Source organism: Ursus americanus, chromosome 7 (assembly GCF_024610735.1).
Source record: "Ursus americanus isolate L20-20 chromosome 7, mUrsAme1.1.p, whole genome shotgun sequence".
Classification (NCBI taxonomy): Eukaryota; Metazoa; Chordata; class Mammalia; order Carnivora; family Ursidae; genus Ursus; species Ursus americanus.
The window spans coordinates 77,924,732-77,951,397 of record NC_142133.1 but is presented as its reverse complement, the minus strand read 5'-3'; the positions used below and the strand labels follow the sequence as shown (position 1 = coordinate 77,951,397).

General features: G+C 34.8%; 1 protein-coding gene and 1 non-coding gene across 2 annotated transcripts in view; both read right to left on the bottom strand.

Moving 5' to 3' along the window:
* ROCK2 (Rho associated coiled-coil containing protein kinase 2) overlaps positions 1-26,666 on the bottom strand; it is a 133,839-nt gene that overhangs the window by 92,443 nt on the left and 14,730 nt on the right. The window lies entirely within an intron of this gene.
* LOC123778588 (U6 spliceosomal RNA) lies at positions 17,232-17,339 on the bottom strand. Its single transcript, XR_006775955.1, has one exon. It is a non-coding gene; the product is annotated as a U6 spliceosomal RNA (small nuclear RNA).

The following is a 26,666-nucleotide window of genomic DNA, read 5'->3' as shown; positions in this document are numbered from 1 at the left end:
GCACAAGCCTCAAGATTTAAAGCTGAAGAAATTCAAATGTCTGTGATGCTGAGTACAAATGCCAAGATTTAACTGTGTTGATACTTCCATTTGAGCTGTTACTGCTTTTGTTAGTGTTCTGGTTGCAAGCTATATAGGTTCTGCACAGTCTGATCCTACCCTATTTTTTCTCCTAAACCTTTTAGTTATGGTACATGATTTTTCCAGAACACAAAGCTTTTCAGGAATTTGTATTTAATGTCTGTGACTGAACAAAGCCAAAGCCACCACAATTAGAAAGATATTTAAAACCTAAACAACAAGAATATGAAAACAAATATCTGTAATTCTTTGCATAATGTTTCATGCCTGAGTTCTATCCAGCACTTTACCAATTTTCATTAAACTTAAAGATAAATGTTTGAAAGCCTCTTTCGTGTTTCAGTTTTTTTTGTTTTGTTAGTTTCTTTAATATCAAACATATATATATATATATATATATTTTTTTTTAAACATTCAGAGGCCACTGGGAAACACTGGTTGTTCTTACTAAGGTTTTTTTAAATGGCTAAAATACATGAAAAACAATATAGCGAAAAACTAAAGTCTCTTGATGGCTGGTATCTTCAGAAGGCACACAGAAAAAAATAAAATCTGAAGAAATGAATAACAAATAAATTATACAATAGAGAGGTTTACTACACAGTTGGAAGAAAGTACACGCTTTTCCTAACCTGATAGTTTAAAAATGGTTGGATACTGTTATAATTAATAACTGAAGAAAATAAAATATATTCTCAATAGAAAATTACTTCTTTAATGAAAACAATATTAAGAAAAAAAACCTTTGTAATAATAACCACCGACACTTTACCTGAAATACAAATTGCCTCTGCAACTACACATGTCCTACTACAAATGAAACTCATTCACTGCATCATTTACAGAACAAGTTTCTACAACTAAGAAATTAAATCCTTATGAGGGCAAAATAGTACAACATGTCATCAACACTATAAAATTTGTAAAAGTGAGACTGTTAAAGTATAATAGAATTTTTTCAACTCTTTGTAGTGAGATGAAGAACAACCATACAAAATTTCATTAAAAGTTTCAAGCAAAGGGGCGCCTGGGTGGCACAGCGGTTAAAGCGTCTGCCTTCGGCTCAGGGCGTGATCCCGGCGTTATGGGATCGAGCCCCACATCAGGCTCCTCCGCTATGAGCCTGCTTCTTCCTCTCCCACACCCCCTGCTTGTGTTCCCTCTCTCGCTGGCTGTCTCTATCTCTGTCAAATAAATAAATAAAATCTTTAAAAAAAAAAAAAAAGTTTCAAGCAAAAAGTTTTCTTGTTACTTGCACTTGTAGATGAATTACTGTTTTTCTTCCTAAAAAACACTTCTCCAAATACGTGGCCTTGCCTGTGATAACAAGTACCTATTAATAGTATGCCGGCAGTTATTTCTGGAAAAAAATTAATAGATTTTGTCTAAGTAAAGGTGATATTTTGGCAATAAGAAAAGTTTTCTTTTTGGAAGATATTTTTGCCATGGAGAAAGTATTCTGACTAGGGAGGAGTCCAGAAGTGTTTCCATCCATATGTGAATCTTACAGATAAAAACATGCTTTGCCTATTAAAACTGTTTTTTTAAAACCTTTTCACATTGTTTTAAAAACTTGCAAACATAATTTTCTGACCCAGTTAAAAATAAAGATCTTCAGCACGTTTTAACCACATTTGTTATAATATATTTTCAAGTACTCTCCCCACCAGGGAAAACAGAAATTTACTAACTGAACTCCAACAGCCACATAAAAAAGTTGTATGACTGGCAGGCAGAACTGGAAAATGAGTATTATGATTTAGTAACTGCAGCCACTGATGTGTCCACTTGTATCTATACATCTTTGTGAAATCTAAAAAAAACAACTAAACAAAAACCCCAAAATTGTGATAGTCCTTAAAACCGAGTAGTAAAATAAACTGAACTTCCAACCTGATCTTTAAATGACTGTAACACAATGTTAAGCCAAAACTTTAAAAAGCAATTAAGCATTTTTGTGTAAGAATAGTTTTTATACCATTATAAAATGAATACCTCAAAAAATATTATTTGTAGTTTTATGTATATTTTATAATGTATGTAATATTTTAATACAATGATACCTATATATGAATTATAAAGACACATCTATTTGAGAATATATCTTTTACTGATGGGATACAAAATTAAAAGTTTTGAAGTCACAAACTCCTTAAATGTAAGAATTTTTTATTACCTTCATTAAGGGTAAAAATTTTTGTTTTTTACATTCCAAGGTAAAATATATTCCCCAAAACTGTTGTGTAAATAAATATTTGGCTAGCATCTTGGTATCAACATGTCCAAAACTTGGTCATTTTCTCATTCATACCTTACCTACTCTGTATCTAGTAAGCAACGCCATCCTAGGAAAGTCAGGTTCAGAAATCCTTTCCTTTGTCCCTTATACAACGTCACTGCTTCTGTACCGCGACTATTCTTGCCTCACAGTTGTTTCCTTCCCCACTCCTTTCCCTTTGTTTGCTCAGATTCTTACCTACTAACTAGCTTCCCTGCCTTTAATCACCCTCTACGCTATTATATCTCCATTCTATTCCTGAGTGGTCAATCTTCTTGTAATTTAAATCTCTATGTCTCATTCCCTCATTATCTGCTCCAGACACACTGCCCTTAAGGTTTTAAAATCACAACGGAGGCCCTAACACAAGTGGGAATGGGGTAGGAAGGTAACTCTGGAACAGGCAGGGCCTTCACAAGAAGGAACGTCTGAGCAGTAACAAAGTCTGGGATGGGGAGCTGGCAACATACAGAGGAACTGAGCAAATTATGAACTATGTGATAACAGGAATCAGCTTTTACTACTGGGAGAAGTACAAATATGAGAAAAAAAGAAAGTTAGAATGAACACGGTGTTGGGATGGAATTGGAGCTATGAAGATAATACAGAGGTATACACAGTTTTCAATAAAGATAAAGGAATACAGATGTAGATATAAGTGTACACACTTATACATACCTATGCTTCCTTCATCTGTCCACTGAAAGAGTCTGAGTACAGAGATACTCCAACAGCAATGAGAACATGGTTTTGAAATACTACTCTCCTCTAAAAGGAATTAAGTCTCCTTAGAGAGAATGGCTGATTCCAGGACTACAGCAGGTAAATTCTAAAATGAGCCTGTAGCATCTTGTGGCAAAAGTAGGTAGATGTACAGGTGATAAAATTACATAAAATTAGACATATGCACCATATCAATGCCAAAAACCTAATTTTGATAATGTACTATAGTTATGTAAGACACACGCATTGAAGGAAATTGGATAAAGGGTACAAAGGAACATTCTGTGTTATTTTTGTAACTTCCTGTGAATTTATATTTCAAGATAAAAGTTTTAAAAAAGTAAAGAAGTACACAAAGACTGATGAGAACACATCAAAAGGACATAACAAGCCAGCCTGAACGGGCTCCAGTGGCAAACATGGAACAATCTGAGTATTAAAATAAATAATTACAGTAATGGAGTATAACCCGTTGAATAAAAAAGGAATTCCTGATACAAATAAATTAAATGAAGTAACTGTCTTTCTTCTATTAAAATACCAACTAAAAAACGTAGAAGAAATATTAAATCAGAATATCACTATTTGGCAATCTTCACAGTAAAAATTAATTTGGTGAAAAACATCAATGGCTACTAAAACTAATGGGTGAAAGTAGAAACAGAAATATGATTTTCACAATCCCAGAGTATCTCCCCACAAATACTTATTAATTACAAAGGGAGGAGGAAGTAACTAGAAATTTGATAGACATCACTTTTAATAAAGTAATCTAACAATACCTAATAGAATAAGCTGTATGCCACAAAATAGGATTCATCAAGAACACATCTGTGAAACTGCAGCCAAAAATACATATCTTGGATCTAATCAACAGAAAACATTAGACACATCCAAATTGAGGGATATTCTACAAAACGAGTGGCTTACAACCTTCAAAACTGTAAACAGCATGAAAATCAAGAAAGACTGAGAAACTGTTCCAAACTGAGGATTAAAGAAACATGAGAGCTGGATGCGATGCATGATCCTGGATTAGGATCATTTTGGTCTAAGGAACATTATTTGGGCAATTAGCAAAACTTGAATGAGGGCTCTCAGCAAAATACATACAGAAGTTTTGAAAATGTTTTCTTAAGTTGGAAACTGTTTCCAAATAATAAGTTGTTTTTTTTTTAAGTCACACAAGCCATGTTCCTGACTCAAGACCTTTGGATTTGCTATTTCTGTCTTAAACGGTCACATCTATGTATCTGCATGGCTAACTCTCCTGCTTCCACCAGGTCTTAAGTTTTCAGAGAAACCTTGGTATCTAAACTGTCAACATCCTGGGGCGCCTGGGTGGCACAGCGGTTAAGCGTCTGCCTTCGGCTCAGGGCGTGATCCCGGCATTACGGGATCGTGTCCCACATCAGGCTCCTCTGCTATGAGCCTGCTTCTTCCTCTCCCACTCCCCCTGCTTGTGTTCCCTCTCTCGCTGGCTGTCTCTATCTCCGTTGAATAAATAAATAAATAAAAAATAAAAAAATAAAAAATAAACTGTCAACATCCTATATATTCATACTTTTCTCGTTTTACTTTTTTCTCCTTGCCATAAATCACTATCTTATATACAATTAATTATTTATTATCTGGCTCCCCATTAAAATGTAAACTGATAACAGAGAAGTTTTGTTTTGTTCACTGCAACATTCCCAGGGTCTAATCCAGAACCTGGTACGTGGCAGTTGTTAAATACATATTTATTAGACTGAACGTACATAAAGTCCTTGGAACTCAAAGAACTTAAGACACAATTACAAAATAAATTCACTTTCTCAATCACAGCAAGGGAATATTGAAGCAGGTAAAAAGACCTCTAGTGTTAATCTGATAGCTCTGGGGTATCATTTCAACAAGTATGTCTGCAGCATAAATGAATGAGCTAATGTCCCTGCTCTAAGAAGCTCAGTGAGCAAACCTATTTCCATCAGAAAGCAAAACTGTACTAATGCAGCCAGCTAAGACAACTGTATTTACCACCAGCTTGTGGAAAATACAATCTAAACACTCTAAATGCTGACAGACAAGAATTAACTGTATCAAACTTACCTGAAACTATAGATAAATACACAGAGAAAGCAAGTTTTCTCCGGGGGGGGGGGGGGAGACAGTAAACTCATATTCAAATAAAATCAGTGGTGCAAACCAAGGGGCATAATATAACTGAGGTCTCTGATTTTATTACCACATTTCCTTGAAAAACTACCAAGACTATAATCAAACTAACCACAATGATCTCAATTAGTTTACAGTATTATGAAACATACCAAATGGTTTGTATATAGAAAAAAAAAGTATAAATCCAAAAATCTGCAAAATGATCTTATGGTTTCTACGCATGAAGTGGTCAAATCACTAACATCTCATTTTATAAATATTTTTCTCCTATGCCACCAAGTAATACAGATGACCTTCCTTTCTTGCATACCAATCACCAAAGACAGACATTACCTTGAAGAAATTCCTAAATAACAAACCTACCTGAATTTAACCCAATACTCCAAAAAAATGAAACACAAACTATGTATGTGCATGGGTATATAAACACATATATATGTATTAACAGGAATGGTTTGATAATCATTAATTGAGCTACACACATGACCCCCATCTATCTCATAGCCAAACTGGTTCTTTGATGGTCAATGAAATCCAAATTTATAAAACAAACTCTAATTTCCAACAGAAACAGTATTCTACCAAAAAATAAAATCACAAAAATATAAGAATATAAAACACAAAAATGTAGTTTAACATTCCTAAATACAAAACCAATCATTTAATAGAAAAGCTATGTCAAAAGTTTTTCTTGAGATATTTTATGAATGGGCTGAACTAACGTAAAATAAGTCAGACTAAGTGACCTACTGATGCTTTCTTTTCCTGGCAAATCTCCCTGTAACAAGTATTGGTATCTTTTATTTCTCCTCACTTAGTCCATGTTACAGTAATCTGATCCCAAAATTCGGTGAATTTGATTTTTAAGGGAGGTACTTGACTATATTAGCGTTATTACTGTTACCGGTGTTACTGCAACCCTCAGGAAATTCTAAATATGAGTGTAGCTGTTACTATAAAGTTTTAACTTACAATTTTTTCAAGAAAGTTAAAAGTGGGAGTTGGGGATTAAAAGTCAAGCAGTTGTGAGAGATTCCTGTACTTATTGTGCTTGCTTAGTCATATGGTTCAGACTTCATAAAAGATACTGCCAACATCATTGTGGTATATGCAATTCTAAGAGAATTCTGAGGGCAACAAGTCACTGACTCAGAAAAATTTCAAATTTAAAAGACAAATAACCAGATCATATAAAGGTCATCATATTGAAAGTATGATCACCACAAAATATTCCATTTTGTAATTATTCTTGAGACTACAAAACGATATTTTCTATCCTGGCATGCACAACATTACAACTTAACTATAAATCCATGCTCTATGGCTATAATTTATAAAAATGTAAGATCTACTGAAGGAAGAATCATAGGTTGTATGTAATAGACACTTAGTGATCACAACTCCTACTTATAATTATTTTAAGTTACACTAATTTTCTAGAATCCTGATCCCTATAAATTATACACAGTAATTCTCATCTACTCTCATCCTTTTGATAAACACAGCAAGGAAGACTCCACCTCTGAGAGAGACCTATCTGTTGGAAGAGTCCAAATCTATTCAGGACAATGAGCTCATTCTGTCCCATATCCCAGCCTGTATCCTAGATTTTACCAATAATACATAAGACATTCAGACCTCTAACATATTCCTCCAATTCTCAACTGGCTCTGAATTCAGAATAAGAATAACTGTTATATATCAGACCCCTAAAACACTCTAAACAAACAAACAAACAAGTAACGTGTGGACAATATAACAGGGTGATTTCTACCTCCACCAATGATAGACTAACTTGTTGCAAACCAATTCTACCACTGAGACCAATTGGGGATGGGGAGTGGAGTCAAGGATGTGAGCCTAAAGCTGACTACAATGCAGCAGCTCAGAAGTAAAGTTGTCAAATCACTATGCTGTACACCTGAAACTAATGTAGCACTGTATGTCAACTACAATTTTTTTTAAAATTCAACAGACAGATCAGATACAACTATGCCCTCTAGTAACCTAAATCCTTTAAAACATTTTTCTATTGAATTTAAGGTTGTATGGTCAATTTATGTAAGCTCTTTAATTAAGAATATTAGTGCATCTTCTACCTTTTTGGGCATTTGGTTTTTCTCAGTTTGTTATCTTTTAACTTTCTCTTTAGTCTTGTTCAATTCAGCAAATAAAAACTATGATTTTTTTTATTTATTTACTTTTTAAAAAGATTTTATTTATTTATTTGACAGAGAGAGAGACAGCCAGCGAGAGAGGGAACACAAGCAGAGGGAGTGGGAGAGGAAGAAGCAGGCTCCCAGCAGAGGAGCCTGATGCTGGGCTTGATCCCATAACGCCGGGATCACGCCCTGAACCAAAGGCAGACGCTTAATGACTGAGCCACCCGGTGTCCCATATGATGTTTTTCTTTATGGATGCTTTTGTATCGATTATGTTTAGATTACATGGGCATGTGTGCAGCTTCATTTTGTTTATGGTTTTTCTTTTTTTTTTTTTACAATAACTCTTACTAATTTTTTTTAATTTATTTATTCGACAGAGATAGAGACAGCCAGCGAGAGAGGGAACACAGCAGGGGGAGTGGGAGGAAGAAGCAGGCTCATAGCGGAGGAGCCTGATGTGGGGCTTGATCCCAGAACGCCGGGATCACGCCCTGAGCCAAAGGCAGACGCTTAACCGCTGTGCCACCCAGGCGCCCCTAATTTTTATTTTTTATTTGTAAAGTAAGTTTTACACCTAACATGGGATTTTAACGACCCTGAGATGAGTTGCATATTCTACGGACTGAACCAGCTAAGCGCCCCACTGTTTATGGTTTTTCATTTTGCCTTTATCCTCTTTGACTATTTGGAGTTTATTTTAGTGCATGAGAAAATAACCTCATTTTTTCCCTCAAGTACTTAACCAACTTTTTAAAAGAAGTTTTTCATTATAATCATAAATTTTTATTTTGTTCTTGTAAATATATGTAATGCTAATTAAAATGGAGGAAATAACAAAAATAAATTCTAACTTTGTCCTACTACCTGCACAAATATACAAATATGTATTTGTATGAATACCCTTTGATATCTAGATGTAAGTAATTAAAATGACTCAAAAGTCCTTGATTACAGGTATTAGATAATTAAAATACATCTAATGGAATACTGTAGAGCTATTAAGAAGAATGAAGTAGAATGTATTAACATAGAAATACGAAAAGGATATACTGTTGAAAGACTAAAACAAATTACGACATTAAAAATGAACTGGAAAAACTATTCAGTCAGTAATTTGCACTTCAGAATAACAATGGTGCTCTCCTCGTAGTCCGGTGTAGCAATTAAAAACATTACCACAAATGCCTTTGGATATGCTGCTCTATGCTGATTTTGACTATGTGTTTTGGCTATGTGGTCTATAAAGGAACTGATTCAGACTTCACATATACTGGCTTTTTAATTACTATTATTCACTGAAACACAGTACATTAAGCATATTTAAAATATCTCAAGAGTGGTTAAGAACTACATTTGCTGGCACCAAAATAATGTTCAACATATACCATGCTATATTTCTTGCATAAAATAGGTCCCATATCCTTGACATTTTATATATCATCAAATCCAGTAAGTTTAGATAAACAAAATATTAACTATACATATTATTAGCTTTGCTTTTCATGGTTCTTTTTATTACGACATTGTTGAAATCAACTTATAAAAGTTAGGAAGCTATATCATAATTAAATTTGGCCAGTATCCCAGCACCCATGATTCACCATTTTGTGTTTGCCACTAAAGATGTTCTCCAAATAGCTAAACCATATTGTGGCATATGATAAAGACAGGCAAATATGCTTAAATATGAATTCCTTGAAAAATTATTCATCTCCTTAAATGGCATAGCCAAAAACTTTCTTCCAAGAAAAGAGGTGCAAAAAGGGGGGGGGGGGACGCAATTACAAATGAGACTATTGTTCCTTACAGCAAGGACTGTGTCCAAAAAGCTGAATTATGCTTTTATTAAAATTTTATGCATATTCTCGTCTATAGGCAAAATCTATGAAAAGGGAAAAGCCACTTATCTAAATTCAATTTGTCAGGGAGACCTGGCTGGCTCAGTCAGAAGACCAAGCGACTCTTCATCTCGGCGTCAGGAGTTCAAGCCCCATGCTGGGTGTGGAGATAATTTAAACAAGTACTTTTTAAAATAGTAAATACATTCAGTTTGTTAAACCTAAATGAGTAACTACATGCCAAGCACAGTGCTATAAACTGGAAATATAAATATAACTAAAATAACTTTATATTCTATCTCTTTGCAAAAAAAATCTAAGGTAATCAAGGCATGGTCCTTAAACTCAAATGGCTTATACTCTAGTAGAAGGCATAAACTCAAACCAAATACATACTATAAAGGGTAAAAAAAAATTTTAAGAATTATATTCAAGTTACAGAAGTTACAGAACATACATACCCTTTAATCAGTGCTACAAAACAGAGAGCACTATTACACAGAACATAATGTCCAACAACAGGAGCATGGTTAAGGATGGAAACACTTCATTCAATATTGTGGTACATCTGTTTAAAAGTTTAAGAAAAAAAGTTAACAATATCATAGGAAAATCCTTATGATATCATGTTAAAGACAAAATTGAATATGAGGTAAATTAAAATTAAATTAGCAAAATTATGAAAATAGCAAAAAAAACAGCAGGAGTAATTATCTTTGGGTAGCTAGAAGTTTTTATTTTTTACTCTTTACATTTTCCCATTTTCTATAATAACCACATATTACTCCTATAATCAGGAATGTAATAAACATCTACAAAGATATCCATAGTATTTTCTGGCAAGCCATTTAAACAAGGCGCAAATCCTATTATCTGTTAACTAAATAACACTGTATAACACTCTGCCAAACTCCCTGAAAATATAACCAAAAAAGTTTCATCAAAATGTAGACTGGTGGGGCTCCTGGGTGGCTCAGCTGGTTAAGTGTCGGCCTTCGGCTCAGGTCATGATCCTGGAGTTCGGGGATTGAGCCCCCCATCAGGCTCCCTGCTCAGCCGGGAGACTACTTATCACTCTCCCTCTGTCCCTCCCCCATTCCTTCTCTCTCTCTCTTTCTCAAATACATAAAAAAAAAATCTTTTAAAAAAATGTAGACTGGTAAGAAAAGATTGAGAGAAATAAAAGACCTCACTTTTCTAAACAACCTCTGCTAGAAATTAAGACCAATAACTACATTATTAAATGACATAACTGGGGCACCTGGGTGGCTCAGTCAGTTAATGATGTCTGACTCGGTTTCAGCTCAGGTCATTATCTCATGGGTTGTGAGATCAAGCCCCCGCATCAGGCTCAGTGGGGAGTCTGCTTGAAGATTCCCTCACATACACCCCTCCCTCCACTAATGCTCTCTCTCTCTCTAAAATAAATAAATAAATCTTTAAAAAAAATTTAAAGTTAAGTAACATAACTAAAGTAATAAAGATCACACTGGGTACTTTCTTCAGATCACAATTTGATTAGCTGCATTTCATATACTCAACAGATGTTCTCTATCTGTGCTATCCCATATGGCAGCCCCTAGCCACATGTGACTACCCAACACTTGAAATAAGGCTAGTGCAACTGAGGAACTGAACTTATTTTATTTTAATTAGTTTAATTAATTTAGCCACATGTAGCTAATAGCTACCACATTGACCATAGGTGTTTTTAGATACATTCTTAGCTCTCTTAAAAGGGATTAAGAGGTGCAAACTTTGAGTTATAAAATAAAAAGTCACCAGGATAAAAAGTATAGCACAGGAAAAATATAGTCAATAATACTGTAATAGCTATGCTTTGTAACAGATAATAACTACACTCATCATGTTGGGCACTGCATAATGTATGGAATGGATTGTCGAATCACTATGTTGTACACCTGAAACTAATACAACATTGCAGGTCAACTATACTTTAACAGCAACAACAACAACAACAAAGAACTACTCAGTAAAACTACCCTCGACTGGTAGCACTTAAACTTGAGGAATTGGAAAAGTAGGTAAGTACTGTGAAAGCAAAAGGAGAAAAAAAAAATTCCTACATGTATCCGATTAACAGAGGTTAGCGGAAGGGGACAAAATGGGTAGTAGATCTTATAGCTGAAGAAAATTCAGAATTTATACATTTGTAGGTAGAGTATTAACAGTTTTAATTATTTCCTTTGTTAAATTTAAATCTACACTTTGTCAATCACTAAAGAGAAAAATCATGCTGGGTGGCTCAGTCAGTTAAGCACCCAACTCTTGGTTTTGGCTCAGGTCATGATCTCAGCATCCTGAGATGGAGCCCTGCATGGGCTCCACACTCAGCGAGAAGTCTGCTTAAGATTCTCTCTCTCCCTCTGCCCCTCACACACAGACATCTTTGTCTCTCTCTCAAAAAGTAAATAAATGTAGAAAGAAAGAAAGAGAAAAGACTATAGCACAGTGAACATGTGACCAGCTGGGAATGGCAAATTTTTCCATAGCATTTAATTTCCTGTACTCCAAAAAAGGCAAGACTCAACAAACTAAAAGGTTACACAAACAAGGACTTATTCTCAATAGTTCTGGCATCTGTCTTTTCCACCAGTGAATTTCTTTTTCAGGTATGCAGTCAGTCTTGGTCTCACTTAAGAGACAACAGGTTAAACAGGTTCTGGAACACCCAGGCTTTAAAAGTATTCTGCCATAACAGATTATAAAAATTAAATTTCTTTAAGTAAATGTTTTATATGATCATAAATTTCAAGTAAATCTTGGCACTCTTTTGCTCCTAGGGTGTGATGTGTTTGTCCCGTGAATGCTATTATGTCATTACAGACCAAGAAGAGTAGACTAAAACAAAATGATGAGAATGAAAACCAAAAATGCATCAAAATTTCTTAATGAATTAAGAAACTTAGAATAGACTAGAAGATTCAAGCTGTTTTCCTCAGATCATAAGTACAGCAATTTATAGCTAACCATACCTAAAACTAAACCTTTAACTGATGAAGGACACTAGCATACTTGAGAGACTTAAACGCTAGGTTGAGGCCTTCAGAATAACCATCATCTACAATATAAACCTTAAGATCGAATCACTTCTAGTCTAGGGTTTATGGTGGTTTTCAACTTTACAGATTCAGAAAGTTTATTTTAACTTCTCATTCTTCACTAATAAGCAAAAGAAATAAGTTACCTGAAACAATTAATTTAGTCACTGGTACAGGGTACCTCCTAAGAGATTAATTTACCAACCAGACTTGTCTCAGAAATAAAATATAAAAGAAAAGGCATGGCTTAGTGAAAAAAGTGTGTGATTTGAAGCCAGACAGACTTGAAACAGAATATGAATTCCATCACTACTACTGAGTTATATAACTTCCTTCTTTAAACCTCAATAACATCAGTAAACAGAGACAATAATACAACATTGCACAGGAATGTTGTGAAAAACACAAGAAGAAAATAAAATGTCTATAAAACACAGTACACACATAAAAGGAATTCTAATGAAGGAGAGTTATTAATTTTTAAAAGCTACTAAAAAAACAAGTTGCCCTTTACTACACATTTCTAAAAACTGTATTTCTGGGGAACCCGGGTGGCTCAGTCAGTGAATTGTCTGCCTTCGGCTCAGGTCATGGTCTCAGGGTCCTGGAATGGAGCCCTGCATTGGGCTCCCTGCTCAGCGAGGAGCCTGCTTCTCCCTCTCCTTCTGCAACTCCCTCTGCTTGTGCTCTCTCACACACACACTCTTTCTCTCTCTCAAATAAAGAAAAACTTAAAAATAAATAAATAAAAACCTTATTTCTCTGACAATATTAAAGAAGTGACAGCTTTTTATTTTATTTTATTACTTATTTGACAGAGAGAGAGAAAGGGAGAGCACAGGTGGGGGAGCAGAAGGCAGAAGGAGAAGCAGGCTCCCCACCGAGCAGGGAGCCTAATGCGGGACTCGATCCCAGGACCCTGAGATCATGATCTGAGCCAAAGGCAAATGCCCAAACGACTGAGCCACCTAGGTGCCCAGTGATGGTAATTTTTAAGCATCAACTTGACTTGGGTTCAGCTGTAAATGACAGAAAATGCCCCTTAGTAACTTTATGTCTGCCCTAAAACAGTTAAGGGTCCTTTTGAAGGACACTGGTGTAATCTGTTGCTGTCCCAGGAGCTGGAGCTGTCAAATCCCCTCCTCTCTTTCACTTCCCATTCAAACAACAAAGGCCATTTGTACCATTAAAAAAAACCAAAAAATTAAATGTGGATATAACAGCTCCCACAATCATCAGAGATCCAGGCTCCTCAGCTTTGTTGCCATCAACCTGAATATACTGCTCCAACCTGACGATGTGGGGACAGCAAGCACCAATACCAGTCATTAAAAAGAAACGACAAAAAAAGATACATAAGCTCTCCAAAGGACTCTTCCTCAACACTATTCATAAACCCCTTTTGTTCACATTCCATAAGCCAATACTACTCATGTGGTCAATCATATACAGCGACAAAAACTGCTTTAAAAAAATAGATGTGGTTATGGTTACACAATATTGTGGATGTACTTAGTATCACTGAAGTGGTTAGAATGGTAAACTTCATGTTATACATATTTTACCATGATAAATAAGAGATTTAGAAAATACTGAAAATGCTAAGTAGAGACATGATACATAAAAAAGGACACAAACCAAAAATCTAGAGATAAAAAAATATCATGTGTGAGATGAAAAATCCATTGGATGGGACCAACAGGAGACTAGAAATTGCAGAAGAAAAGACAAGAGAACTTGAAGACATAGCAACAGAAATTATCCATAATGAAACACAGAGGGGAAAAGAAAACTAAAAACAGCAGATAGACTCTCAGTAAGTTGTGGGCCAACATGAAGGAACCTAATGTACATATAATTAGAAGTCACCAGAGGGGGAAAAATAAAGGAAAAAAAACATGTGAAGAAATAAAGGCTAGAAATTCTCTACACCTGATAAAAACTAAAAACTATACAGATCAAGAGGCTCAACCAAAGCTAAAACGAAGAAGCATGAAGAAAACAACAACAGGCATATCAAATGATTAAAGCCAGTCAGAAAAAGAAACTAGAAAAAAAAAAAAAAACACTATGAACAGAGGAATAATGCTAGTCAGAAGATAGTGAAGCAACATATTTAAAGTACCAAAAGTAAAACAAAAACTATCAACCTAGAATACAATATACAGCAAAAATACCTTTCAAAAATTAAGGAGTCACTAAATAAAAATGAAATTACGACTTATCAAAATTTGTGGGTGGCAGCAAAAGCAGTAAAGAAAAATTTATACCAAAAAATGCAAACTTAGGAAAAAAGAAGACCTAAATCCAATAATTTAAGTTTCCTGAGGAAAAACCTGAGAAAGGACAATTTAAGCCTATAAGCAGAAGAAAAATAAATAAGAATGAGAAGAACTTCATACTTATTAGGATGGCCACTATGAAAAAAAAAAAAAAACACACCTTAAAATAACAAGTACTGGCAAGGGTGTGGAGAGACTAAAATCCTTGTGCACTGCTAATTGGAATGTAAAATGGTGCAGCCACTATGGAAAACAGTCTGGTAGTTCCTCAAAAATTAAAAATAGAATTATCATGATCCAGCAATTCCACTTCTGGATATACAATGAAAAGAACTGAAAGTAGGGTCTCCAATATTTGTACACCTGTGTTCATAGCAGCATCATTCATAACAGCCAAAAGGTGGAAGCAACTCATGTCCATCTACAAATAAATGGATAAACAAAATTTCATATATAAACACAATGGAATATTACCCAGCCTTGGAAAAGAAAGAAATTCTAACATATGCTGCAATATGGATGGGTGAACCTTGAGGGCATTATGCTGAGTGCAATAAGCCTTTGACAAATACTATACAATTCTACGTATATAAGGTACCTAGAGCAGTCAAATTCATAGAGACAGAAAGTAGAAGGGTGGTTGCCAGGGGCTGGGGGAGGAGGGAATGAAAACTTGTTCTTTGATGGGAATGGAGTTTTGTTTTGTTCGTTTGTTTTTTAAGATTTTATTTTAAGTAATTTCTACACCCAATGTGGGGCTTGAACTCACAACCCTGAGATCAAGAGTCCCATACTCCACCAACTGAACCAGCCAGGTGCCCCATAATGGGTACGGAGTTCAGAGTTTCACAAGATGAAAAGAATTCTGGATCTTGTCGTAAAACAATGTGAATGTGCTTAACACTACTAAACTGTACACTCAGAAATGGTTAAGACGGTAAATCATATATTATGCATTTTTTACCACAATAATAAACAAACAAACATCTGGCATTTGTTAAAGGCTTACAACATGTCTGTCACTATGTGCTTTAGATTACATCATTTAAACTTAACTTTATAAAGGAAGTATTATTATTATCCTCCATTTTACTCATAGGTTCAAATGTTAAGCGACTCATAAGGTGACACAGTTAAGGACAAAAAAAAAAAACCCAAATATGACTCCAGAGCCTGAGTCCTTAAACACCTTGTTATACTGTCTCTATATTGTCTTTGTTAAATAGTTATTACTTCTATGAAGGAAGAAATGTTACCAAAAGAAATATTCATAGGGATGCTTGGGTGGCCCAGGTGGTTAAGCATCGGCTCCAGTCATGATCCCAGGGTCCTGGGATTGAGTCCTGCATTGGGCTCCTTGCTCAGCAGGGAGCCTGCTTCTCCCTTTACCTGCCACTCTCCCTGCTTATGCTTGCTCTCTATTTCTCTCTCTCTAATAAATAAAATCTTTTTTAAAAAATTTTTTTCCAAAAAAAAAAAAGTTCATAATACATATGGGGGGGAGGAGTTTCCCAGCTAAAGCAGTTGATGTGTTTTGAAGATAGAGCATGGTACTTTTCAAGATTCCATATACAATGAAACAATTCCATGTTAGTAAGTTAATTATTCTCTCCACTTGGAGGCATTAAAAAAATTAATTAAGGAAGATTAAAACCAAACAACTCATTTTTGGAGAAGCTCAACCTGAACCTAAGAAGATTCTCAGGAGAGTAAGATGAAAAATCAGATTTAAAAGATATTCTAAAATCTGAAATCCTTTTAATGTTTACAACATTTTATATCAATTAATTTTCTAAAATATCTATTCAACTTGTCCAAAAATAATGGTTACCAATTTCTTACACAGAGCTTCAAGTTTTTGCTTTAGGAAATAAGCATAAAAATGAGAAAAGGGGGCACCTGGGTGGCTCAGTCGGTCAAGCATTTGACTCTTGACCCAGCTCAGTCTTGATCTCAAGGTTTTGAGTTCAAGCCCACATTGGGCTCCATGCTGGGTGTGAAACATACTTAAAAAAAAAAAAAAGAGAGAGAAAAGAAAAGAACGTTACCTTAGAACTCTAAAGGTACAGATCCTTTTATAGTTCTGCCATTTACTGGCTGCATTTCTTTGAGCAAATTATTTTACCTCTCCAAACCTCAGTGTCCTCATTCAGGAAACTAGGAAGAATATTATCTGCTCCATATATTTCACAGATTGTTCTAACATATGAGACAACATACAAAAATGCTAAGATGCTAAATCTTTTCACTACAGACTAAATAAAACCTTTACTGAAAGAATTTGTTAGCTTATACTGATAGATACAGGCTACTCAGACTTTTTTACTTTAATAATGACTTTAACACTGACAGATAACACATTTTTCATTATGCCTGCAAAAAAATGGGCAACTAACTCTATTCTACTTGGAAGGGGTCACAATATTTTTTAAATGTTTGAAACTAAGGATTTCTAAAGAGAATATTTTTAAAGAACATGTCATTTTGATGTGACTAGAAAATGAAACAGAAATCTAACAAATTAATAAAGCACTTCAGAACAGTGCCTGGCATATAGTAAGATCTACTATGTGTCTTTTTTTTAAATTCCAGTACAATTAACATACAGTGTTATATTAGTTTCAAGTGTACAATATAATGATAAAAATATGGAGTGCTTCACGAATTTGCATGTCATCCTTGAGCAGGGACCATGCTAAATCATATCCGTATTGTTCCAATTTTAGTATATGTGCTGCCGAAGCAAGCACGAGAACTGTATCTTGCTAACCATGTTACTATTATTGCTATTGACAATAACTTTAATGATACATCATAAAAAAACACTTATTCAATATGCTAAGTTTCAAGTATTTATCATTAAGAATTTTAAAAAATTCAAAATATCTTCTACAGTTTAAAGGAAGTTTTATATACAGCATTTATATCACCATTTTCCATTAACCATATTTTATACACACCTCTCACAACAGAAATCTCACAGGAAGCATGAGTTCACAGTAGCAACCCCTCCTTGGAACAGTCCTCTAAGGAAATCCTCTTTTGAGTTCTATAAACCATCCATCCATAATTAAATACATAGCCAGGTCAGTTTCGAAAAAAAACATTGTAAATACATATTTGTCTTCATCCAAAGTTTGGGTTCAAAGCAAACTAAGTACAATGAGGCAAAAGTATTTCCAAATACTGCATATTAGTAATATTTGGGGAGTTAGAGTTCTATAAACCATCCATCCATAATTAAATACATAGCCAGGTCAGTTTTGAAAAAAAACATTGTAAATACATATTTGTCTTCTTCATCCAAAGTTTGGGTTCAAAGCAAACTAAGTACAATGAGGCAAAAGTATTTCCAAATACTGCATATTAGTAATATTTGGGGAGTTAGCATTTTCATTCCAGGCAGAGAAACCTACATGTTAAAAAAAAAAAAAAAAAAAAAGCCTGGAAATGGGAAGAAAGCAGCTTCAAATGAAGTTATTTAATAGGGGTAGAAATTGGGAGGAAGAAGAGAAGTTATAAGAGATAGGGCCGGAAAAGTCAGGTCATTAACAATCTTGTAAGAAACTTGAGTATTTTGAAATTTTCCCTGAATAAATGGGAAATTAGTCATTTAAGTACTTTAGTTTGGGAATAATAGGATTAGATCTGCATCTTATAATAAGTAGTTTGGTTGGAGAGTAGAAAATGGATAGGAGCTAGGAAAGAACAATGGGGAAGAGAATACTGCAACAACCTAAGAAAAATGTGATGGTCACTTGAAGTGGGAAAGTAGCAGTCAGATGGGCGAGAAATGAATCATATGTTAGAGATAACACTGACAGAATCTGGTGGCACTGAATGTGAAGTCAAAGATGACAGATACCCAAATAGTCAGATTTCTGGCTCGTTCCAAGCCAGATGGATAACAGAATCACTAATCCTAGAAAATGAAGGAGATCTGAAAGCAAAGGGGGAAAAAATATTGTAGATATACTGATCTTGAAGTATCTGTGGTATATCTGAGTGGAGATGTCTTATAGGTAGCAAGCTGATGTATGAGCCTAAGGCTCAGAGGCAAGCTTTCAGGTGGAAAAATGGAAATCATCAACATACAGATGATAAAGAAAGTCCTAGAAATAGACACAAGCTAAGAAGAAGGCAAAGAATGAATAAAAATAATAATAAGAAGAAAGCAAGAATCCCATTTAGCAAAGGAAGAGAAAACAAAGGAGCCTGAGACAAACAGCTGGAGATGCTCTGAGTACTGTCATAGAAGCCAACGGAGCAATTTGAGAAGTGTCAAGTACTTCTGAACATTGGATAAAATGATCGTTTTAGCAGCAAGGAAATCAGCATAATCTTGAAGTGAGCAGTGTTAGTGATGGGACAGAATGGGAGGGAGATTATAGCATACAGTGAACAGAAAGTGAGACAGCAGAATTTGTTTTGCTGGTGAGGGGAGGGGCAAAAGGTAGAAAGAACTGACATTTCTTTCTAAGGGTCATTTGGTTATTTGTTTTAGCTGAGACATTTGAACAAGTTTAGCCAAATGAAAAATAATCCAAATTAAGAGAGAGATGAAAGACAAATAGAATTAATCAACAAAAGGAGAGAATGAGATCCAAAGCACAGTTGGAGAATCAGCCTCAGACAGAATGATGGATACTTCATCAACTGAAACAGAAGGAAAAGGAAGAACAAATGGTACAGAAGAGATAAACGGGTGAGTCAAGTAACACGAAATTTAAGGGATCTCCTTTTGATAGCTTCTATTTTCTCATGAAGTGAGAAGACCATCTGGGAGCATACTTTGCTCAAAGAAAGAAAAGAATGTTTAAAACAGACCCTATGGGGGCGCCTGGGTAGCGCAGTTGTTAAGCGTCTGCCTTCAGCTCAGGGTGTGATCCCAGGGTCCTGGGATGGAGCCCTGCATCGGGCTCCCTGCTCCGCTGGGAGCCTGCTTCTTCTTCTCCCACTCCCCTGCTGTGTTCCCTCTCTCGCTGGCTGTCGCTCTGTCACATAAATAAATAAATAAAATCTTTTTAAAAATAAATAAATAAAACAGACCCTATGGAGAATGACAGAATTGCTCTGCCACCTTGAAAGCTCTTACAAGAAATAGAGACCATGAATTCACAGTACTACTAACCTGGGTAGTAATTTTTTCCTCCATCAGTGCTCAATAAACACCTTTTGTATAAGCCAGAGAGACAAACTGATCCAAAATCTAGGTGCAAATGCATAGGATACAAATTCAACAGGGCAAGCAAATTGAGAATTCTGGCAAGAGTTCTGAAGTGATGGACAATGGATTCTTGCCTGCTTATAAAGGAAGCATTTGGTGGACAGAGGTGTCAAGGAACTGCAGATCTCAAAAGCATCAATGAATAGGTTTAATGAAAGGATAAGAGCTCAGGAAGAGAATGTTTGAATAAATTATCTCAAAGGTTAAAGCTGATTTCAGGGAATGGTAAGGCCCAAAGTAGTTTCATGGGAGTAAGTAATTGAGTTAAGTGAAGATCCCCACTAGAGATGAGGAAACTGTGAAGTCTGGAGTTAGGGATAGGGATAAGTAGCAACTGTAGAAGACCTCACAGAGAAAATAAATTTGAGGTGGATCAAGAGTTCTCTAAAAGAAAAGACACCAGGTCTCTCAGGAGTTAGCCAGTGCCTGCAATTAGGAAAGTCTATATCTAGTGCATCATAAGAGTCCTAACTCTTTGGAAGGAGTCAAATGAAGTTTGGATAATTTATATTGGTTTAAGGCTACATGCTAAGACTATTAGGCAAAAGCCCATTGGTTAGGCTTGGTTTGTAAGAACTGAGAAAAGCTCGCCATCTATCTTAGATAGTAAAAATCAATATCCATCCTTGACCTTTATAAAAAAACCCTGTTTGGACCACATCTTCTTAATCCAGTCATTTGTTGAAGGGCATCTTGGCTCCTTCCACGATTTAGCTATTGTGGACAATGCTGATGTGGTCCATATATACAATGGAATATCACTCAGCTATCAAAAAGAACGATTTCTCAACATTTGCTGCAACATGGACGGCACTGGAGGAGATAATGCTAAGTAAAATAAGTCAAAAGACAATTATATGATTTCTCTCATCTATGGAACGTAAGAACTAGGAAGTTCAGTAGGAGAAGAAAGGGATAAAGAAAGGGCGGGTAATCAGAAGGGGGAATGAAGCATGAGAGACTATGGACTCTGAGAAACAAACTGAGAGCTTCAGAGGGGAGGGGAGTGGGGGAATGGGATAGACTTGGTGATGGGTAGTAAGGAGGGCACGTATTGCATGGTGCACTGGGTGTTATATGCAACTAATGAATCATCGAACTTTACATCAAAAAAAATAAAAATAAAAATAAAAATAAAAAATTTATTAAAAAAAAAACCAAAAAACCCTGTTTGGAGCTGCACTGTTTCACAACACATAGTAGGGTATGATAAAGAATAAAAATATCTCATTAACCAGATAAAACATTCCTCCTTTAGATTTAATTCTTCATTTGTAAAATAAAGGGATGTACTAGAATCATTACCATTAAGAGCCAACCCTCCCCCTCCTCCAAAAAAGAAGGCAGCAAATCTTACATATAGACTCTCAGTTGGGAATCAGACTAACCATTTGATAAAACTTCCTAAACAACACTAAATTCTATAGGCTCTGTGCCAGTTACTGGGCAGAGACATAAAGATGAATACTACACAACTGTATGAGGTATGAATGTTAACTAAACTTATTGTGGTAATTATTTTGCAATATACTTAAGTCCAGCCATTATATTGTATATCTTAAACTTACGCAGTGCTGTACATCAATTATATCTCAATAAAACTAAAAGGGGAAAAAAAAGAAATTATCTTTAAAGCATTTATGCCCTGTTACCCTAAAAACTAGGTTTTAATTCCCAAATTTCCAATAAACCGTGACATGAAAGTTAGAAAAATAATGACTACCACATGGTCACAATCATAGGGGAGCTCCTGATCTGATATATAATAAGTAAATAATCATAATACATAATGATTCTAATCACAACAGAGAGTGCTATGAGAGCAGAGCAAAGAGTCACTGCCTGGAGTTAGGGAAAGGGGTAAGTAGGAATTACAGAGGACCTCACAGAGAAAATAAATTTGAGGTGGATCTTTAAAAAGAATTAAAACTATGACTAACAACAAGTGCTCAATCTCATTAGTAATCAAATATTGAAATATATATTAAAACAAAAGGAGATACTGGCTTTTTTTCACCCTGAGATTGGCAAATAATGCAAAAGGCCAATGATATTTACCTCGCAAAGATAGAGACATATGTGTATTCTCATCACTATTGGGATTACTTTGGAATTTTAAATGTGCACATGCTTTAACAATCCCATTTCTAGAAATCTACAGAAATATTCACATATATGCACAAAATTAGTGACGTTCACTGCAGCAATGTTTATAACAGAAAAAAACCACCTAAATGTCTATCAATACTGAAACAGTAAAATAATTATGGCAAATCCAGAGAAAAAAACTAGATGAATTATAAATTGACTGCATGGTTTCCAAATAAATTTAAAAAGCAAATACAACAGATACGTTATAGATGCATTTTGGTTATTAAAAAAAACAAAAACAAAACCCTGTAAGTATTCGTGCTTTTTATATGCAAGGAAAAAAGGAAAATGATACGCCATTGTTGTATGTATACACTGTTACGCACACAAGGAAAGTCATACACTGATGTGCTGTAAAGTGGTTGTTTCAGAAGACTGAGATCAAGGAGAAAGGGCTAAGAGAGAACTTATATTTTATATTCACTTCTGTAATTTTCATTTTTAAATAGGCATATATTACTTTTGTAATTTTCAAAATGAAGTTCTGTTTGGTTTTTAAGTTGACAAACCAAGAATAAGAGGGAGCATTCCCGTTAGAGACGGTATAAATAAAAGAAGACGGTATATTTATTCAGTCATTGGTGAAAAGATGATTGCCTCTACCCCTGGTCCTGTTCACCCTCTTCCTTTTCACATCTCTGAAGATAAGTCTATTTCCCCAAAGCCCATCATCTGTGAGCCATATATCCCATCAAGACTTTTTCCTGCTTGTGGTCCTGGCTGGCTCAATCAGAGAAGCATGTAACTCTTGATCTCAGGGTTGTAAGATCGAGCCCCACACTGGGTGTAGAGATTACTTAAAAAAAATTAAAAGAAGACTTTTCCCTGCTATTGTCCCCTTATCATGGGGACCTTCAAAAACCCCTTCCCTTTATTTCTAATGGAGGAGAGAGAGGGATAGGCACCTGAGCGCAAAAGACCAACCACAAGATAGAAAACAGTCTATGCTGAAGTCTCTCTATTCTAAGAAAAAACACTCAGATACAAATTAAAAAAAAAAAAAAAGATAAAACTCATTTTCTAATTCATAAATGCCACAACAGGGAAAGTATATAATGTATCATCATAACGGTTGCTATTCCCATACAAACTTCTCCCTATCTTCATTTTAATTATGCCTGGATGCTAATTCAGTTTTTCTTAGTCTATAGAAATACAAATTCTTACTCCATGAGGTTAAAGAGTTGACAATAGATTTACATTAGCCTACTCTGTTAGCCAGATCCTAAACCCCTAAATCAGGAAATTTGGAAATTACATGATCCAAGGATATTAAGTAGTTACTGATTACAGTACCCATCAATACAGAATGATCATAACATACATTATTATGCTACTTTTAAATATTTTTCTACACGATTAAATTATAATTACCCTGGTATGCCTACAGACCAGAATCTGTATCAGAGGTAATACAGCATAATACCTGCAGTTTACATCTTCCAAACCATTCTTTGAAGTTGTTTCTCAGCTCACTTTTGTTACTAAAAGTAGGCCAATAGTTGCTAAATTCATGCCACAGATTAAAAACTTTTGGTAAAACCCAAATGCTCCTTTAAACTTTATATAAAGCATGATTAACATTTTTGCAAGTGAATAACACAAAGGCTTAAAAATTTTGTCATGACTTTTCCTAATATTTATAAATCAGGATTTCTGAAATTTAACAACACATAAGAACATCAGACTCTGTTTTCATAGTTCAATATCATACCAATTCTAAAAGAATACACCTTAAAAAAATATATGAAAGAATATACCTTAGCTGGGAAAAATTGACACCTGGAATATAATAAGCATAAAAATGAATAAAAACAAATATTCACTGAATGAAACTAATTATCCTCCATGAATTAAAAAATAAATATGCCAACTAATTTTTTATTCAGTTGATTTAGTAGAGAACCTAATATGTGCCAAATAATGTGCTACCATTGCTGGGAAAAACAAGCTACCACCAGGAGACTGATTCTGCATCCACATACCTTTTTGAAGACACTTATAGCCATATATACTTGGGCTATTTTACAGATAGGTTTTCAACTGTCTGTGAATAAGCTTAAGTTCTGTACAGTTTACAGAACACTAATACCTAGGGTTAGTTTCCCACTGGATGTAATCTTTACATCTCCTTGAGGTAGACAGATATAGTCTTATAAATTATCACAGTCAAGAAGATAATAAATAAAACATCTAACTAATTAATACCAATCTTAGTTTTTCGGACTCCAAATCCAGTGTTCTTGCCATCATACTACTCTGCTTCTCTTTTAAAAATACACTTGAAAATTACAGAATCAGTTAAGCATGCAATTCTTGGTTTCAGCTCAGTTCGTGATCTCCATCCAGGTCGTGAGAGTGATCTCCAGCTCACCAGACTGAGCCCCACCGTCTGGCTACGCACTCAGCAGGGAGGCTGCTTGGGAATGTCTCTCTCCCTCCGCCCCTCCCCCAACTCAAGTGTGTGTGTGTGTGTGTGTGTGTGTGTGTGTGTGTGTGTGTGTGTTCGGCGCACGAGCACACTCTATTTCACTCTCTCTCAAATAAATGGATAAACCTTTAAAAAAGAATTTATCAAGTCATTTCCCTTCATTTTTTTCCACCTTTACGATCTTAAACAAAAACTAAAAAATTCTTAAAGAAATTCATTTGTTTTTTCACATATTAATACAGGTTAAACAGGATCCATTTTATGAACTTATTTAATGGAATTTTAAAGAAAATGATTTGAAATAAGTGTTCTATTTTCCAGATTCTTACACTTCCATTTCACAGATTTGTTGTAACTTGAACCAAACTGAACAATTCTGTTTACAAGAGGATAAAAAGTAGCATAATAAAATATTATGCCAGAGACTTACATTCTCCATATTATCTTAAAAGATAAACTTCCCTATACTAAAACTTATAAAAATCCCCTCTTACCAACTCTCCCCCAAAACCTGAGTAATTAACTTCTTAAAAATGTATTATGACTTCCTCTGAAGGAAATTTCACAAGCCAGTTTTTACAAGAGTTTCCTTTTATTAGTTCATCCGTTTTTCTCCTATTCTAGGAATGTCTTAAATATGGAAAACAAATCTGTCTTCAATAATGCCTCCAAAATTTTTAATTTTATAGCTTCCCCCCTTTTACAAAAATATATGCTTTTACAGAGCTTTTTGGGGGGTGGGGAGGAATTGTCTCTCAGAAAACTACCAGCAAAATCCGTTAGGTGAGTTTTTGCAATCTCTTACATTGTAACAGCTTGCTTTTATGACTAAATTCTTCCTCAGCCAGAATATAACAACATTAACAAAACAAAACACATTCATAATCTAATTTTAAATATTGCAACCATGAATTATATATTCCATAGCTAGAGTCAGAAATAATGCCTCAGAGCTGCTTTAGCATGGCCATGACATAACAAATCATGAAGTCTCAAACTAAATTGCATTTTGTTAAATATTTAGAAATGTTGGAACATCCTGTGCAATGCTCAGGTATTATGGAATAGGGATTCTAATGACCAGATTGTAAAATGTTTCTAAATTGAAAAAACACTTCCAATGAAATGTTAATAAATCAGATGTAACAAACTTCTAAAGATAACTGCAGAAGTATATTAGTCAGTGAAAGGAGGACCACCCAGTTTTGGATTTGTTTCACATCTTAGTTATCTATTCAGCAATAACTTGGGAAGAATGGATACATTTTAAATAACAAACTGTGACAAATCTTTAGAGCTTTAAAGATATTATGTGTTACCCTATAGTCTCTTAAATATTAATTAATATTGCCTTGGCTGCAAGTGTGTCCAATTTTATTAACCCCAAGATAAAATCTACAAAAAGTGAGTTGCTAAGATTCCAAATACTTTAAAAAAAAAAAAAAGATAAAACTCACAACTGCTATTCCTCTAATAGCTATAACTATTAACACAAGAATCAATAAATGAAAACTTTTTCAAATTTCTAAAATACTTACATATGGGGCGCCTGGGTGGCACAGCAGTTAAGCGTCTGCCTTCGGCTCAGGGCGTGATCCCGGTGTTATGGGATCGAGCCCCACATCAGGCTCCTCCGCTATGAGCCTGCTTCTCCCTCTCCCACTCCCCCTGCTTGTGTTCCCTCTCTCGCTGGCTGTCTCTATCTCTGTCGAATAAATAAATAAAATCTTAAAAAAAAAAAAAAACTTACATATCCCTTTAACCACCAAAACTAAAATGGCCACACAATAGGAAGTCTAATATACAAATACTTGAAAAATGAAAAATAGGGACTATTTATCCACTATGTATAAATTGTCTGGGTTTTCCTCTAATTTCCAATGATGTGAAGAGACATAACTACAAAGAATGTGCATTTTTAAAAAATCTAAACAGTAACATATTAATAAGATGACCATTATATAACCAATAACTTGAAGACTGCTCTGAAAATAAAATTTCAAAATAGTTTAATATAAAGATTTTGAATATTTTACAACATTTTATTTTTTGCTTGCTTTGAAAGAGACCACAAAATAATTTTTGAGTGACTTTATTATTTTTTAAACATAGGCACATTCACAAATATACATACACCGTGCTGCTTTAGATGCTAGTGAAATTTTTCTTTCTGAATTAAATCAACTGTCAGTGATTAAACAGGCTGTCACTATTTCCCTGTCACCATTTATTAAATGTGAAACATCAAAATCATGTCTTTTCTAGGCC